General features: G+C 40.9%; 1 non-coding gene across 1 annotated transcript; it reads right to left on the bottom strand.

Annotated features, from left to right (window-relative positions):
• Positions 1 to 1,606: 1,606 nt before the first annotated feature.
• LOC148574046 (small nucleolar RNA R71) lies at positions 1,607 to 1,713 on the bottom strand. The gene has a single exon (XR_015906468.1). It is a non-coding gene; the product is annotated as a small nucleolar RNA R71 (small nucleolar RNA).
• Between the last annotated feature and the right edge of the window lie 1,223 nt (positions 1,714 to 2,936).

Genomic DNA, 2,936 nt, shown 5'->3' with positions numbered 1-2,936 from the left:
TGATTTTACTTGAAATCTTTCGATCTTCATCCAATTGGATAGTTATCTTGGAAAAGAAGCTATTCATACTTGGATCTCTTCTGAACCTTGAAAGAGGAATGAAGAGATCAAGCTAGAAATGCTTTCTCATGCTGGACCAAATTGGGTTTGGATGGATATGTGACTATAATCCTCTCAACACTTGATTTGGGAAATGCCTGTGGTATAATCAGTGACCATACTTCATCTCTTCTCATGAGTAATTGACCAAGGAATTGGCTATTGATCAAGATTTGAGAGATTGAATTACAAGAAATTGTAATTCAATCACTTAAGATTGCCAAGGAGATCAATGAGTGCATTGATTGCGGAAGAGATGAAAATGAAATTGATCCGGAGAAAGCAACATCTCCTAAGCCCAATGAACTCCCCATTTCTGATCTTACCCATTCTCTTTATTTTCTGCTATTTACATTTATGAGCAATACCCCATTCCCATTTACAATTCTGTAATTTACTTCAGTAATTTACTTTCAGTTCTTTAATTCTAGCATTTACTTTTTCTGTCATTTACCTTCCCTCCATTTTATTTTCTGCAATTCTAAAATCAAATCCTGGATTCGCTCATCTAGAATATTCCTCTAATTAAAGTTGCTTGATCAATCAATCCTTGTGGGATTCGACCTCACTCTACTGTGAGTTTTTACTTGATGACAAATTCGGTACACTTGCCGAAGGAAATTTGTTAAGAGACAAGTTTTTCGTGCATCAAGTTTATGGCGCCGTTGCCGGGGATTGATTGTGCATCAACAATGATTAGATTGGAGGATAACTAGATTGAGCATTTTATTTTTGTTTGATTTAATTTTCTGTTTGAGTCATTTACTTCCTGTTTTAGTTAATTTCTTCCCTTCCCCCTACTTTTTCTTTGTTATTTACAATTCATCTCACTAACCCACTAACTGTTTGATATATTGCATCACTCACACTAACAGTAATTCTGACAGATATACTTTTTGCACCTATTCTCACAGGGAGAAGAAGCGGGGCTTCAACTTCCTTTGATTCTGAACCTGAGAGAACCTTCCTTAGACTAAGAAGGGAGGCAAGAGAAAAACGTGTAATTGGTGCTGAAGAAGAGGAGGAACACTTTGAGGAATACTTTGAACCAAACATGGAAGAAAACATGGAAAACCATCACGAAGAAGAGGCTCACAACCATGGCGGAAGAGGTCGAGCAAATCATGCTGGGGAGGATAGAAGAGTTTTAGGCTCTTACATCAATCCAAACCCAGGAAACTGTGGAAGTAGCATTCAAAAGCCAACCATCCATGCCAACAATTTTGAACTAAAACCACAGCTCATCACCCTTGATCAAAACAACTGTTCATTCGGAGGAAGTGTCCAAGAGGACCCCAATCAACATTTAACCACCTTTCTGAGAATATGTGACACAGTGAAGTCTAATGGTGTTCACCCTGACGCCTATAGACTGCTCTTATTTCTATTCTCACTCAAGGATAAGGCAGCCAAGTGGTTGGAGTCTTTTCCAAGGGAGAGCTTGACAACTTGGGAAGATGTGGTGAACAAATTCTTAGCAAGATTTTACCCTTCTCAACGAATCAATAGGTTGAGAGCTGAGGTCCAAACTTTCAGGCAACAAGATGGGGAGACTCTATATGAAGCATGGGAGAGGTTTAAAGACCTAACAAGGAGGTGCCCACTAGATATGTTCAATGAATGGGTGCAGCTGCATATTTTCTATGAAGGGCTCTCTTATGAGTCAAAGAAGGCCATAGACCATTCATCCGGAGGATCTTTGAACAAGAAGAAGACCATTGAGGAGGCCATAGATGTCATTGAAACAGTAGCAGAGAATGACTATTTCTATGCTTCCGAAAGAGGGAACACAAGAGGAGTAATGGAGCTAAACAATATAGATGTTCTGCTGGCCCAAAACAAGCTCATTACCCAGCAGCTGGCTGACCTCACCAAGAAGATGGAGAGGAACCAAGTAGCAGCAATCTCCACTTCATCAACAACCCAAGAAGGAGTGAATGAATAAGCAGAGGGTAGTAAGGAGCAAGCCAACTACATTGGGAATTCACCTAGTCAAAACCATGATCCTTACTCCAAGACCTACAACCCTGGATGGAGGAATCACCCAAACTTTGGGTGGGAAAATCAACAAAACCAAAGCCTTGATCAAAGACGCCCAAATCCAAATAATGCAACCCACCAACACTTCACATCTAGACCATATCAAAACCCCCATGACAACACCTCTCCACATTCATATCAAGGCCAGAATAACCCTCCTCAGCCTGACCTATCATCATTAGATGAAAGAATCTCAAGGATTGAGAATCTACTTGAAGGCATAAGCAAGGAGATTCAAGACAACAAGGTGTTCAAGGAGGAAGTGCGAGCCAGTTTCAAGAACTAGGGAGACACAATCAAGAGGTTGGAATCTCAAGTGGGGTATCTCTCTGAACATATTCCCAAACCCACAGATGGATTCCCAAGTGACACAGAGAAGAATCCGAGAGGTGAAAAAAAGAAAGTAAGATGGGAAGATTGCAAGATGGTCACTATAAGTGATAAGGAGACTGAGGACAAGCCAAGCAAGCTGTCAGAACAACCTGAAGATACCACAGTAGAGGAGGGGGAAAAAGATTACCAAGAACCAGAAATCTCAAAACAGGAGCTACTGAGACTCTATGCACCTTTTCCGTAACTGCTCAATGGTGCTATGGAGAAGAGAATATACTCAAGATTTCTTGACTTGTTTGCATCTTTGCATGTGAACATACCGTTCATCAAGACTATCCAACAAATGCCTGCATACATCAAGTATATGAAGGAGCTGCTTCCCAGGAAAGGCTCACGCAAGGGAGGCCAAACTATAGTGATGAACAAGGAGTGCAGTGCTCTCATTCAACCGCAGTTGCCTACGA

This window comes from Arachis ipaensis, chromosome B2 (assembly GCF_059453495.1).
Source record: "Arachis ipaensis isolate K30076 ecotype BB chromosome B2, ASM5945349v1, whole genome shotgun sequence".
In the NCBI taxonomy this organism is placed as follows: domain Eukaryota; kingdom Viridiplantae; phylum Streptophyta; class Magnoliopsida; order Fabales; family Fabaceae; genus Arachis; species Arachis ipaensis.
This window is presented reverse-complemented; position numbering and strand designations above follow the sequence as displayed.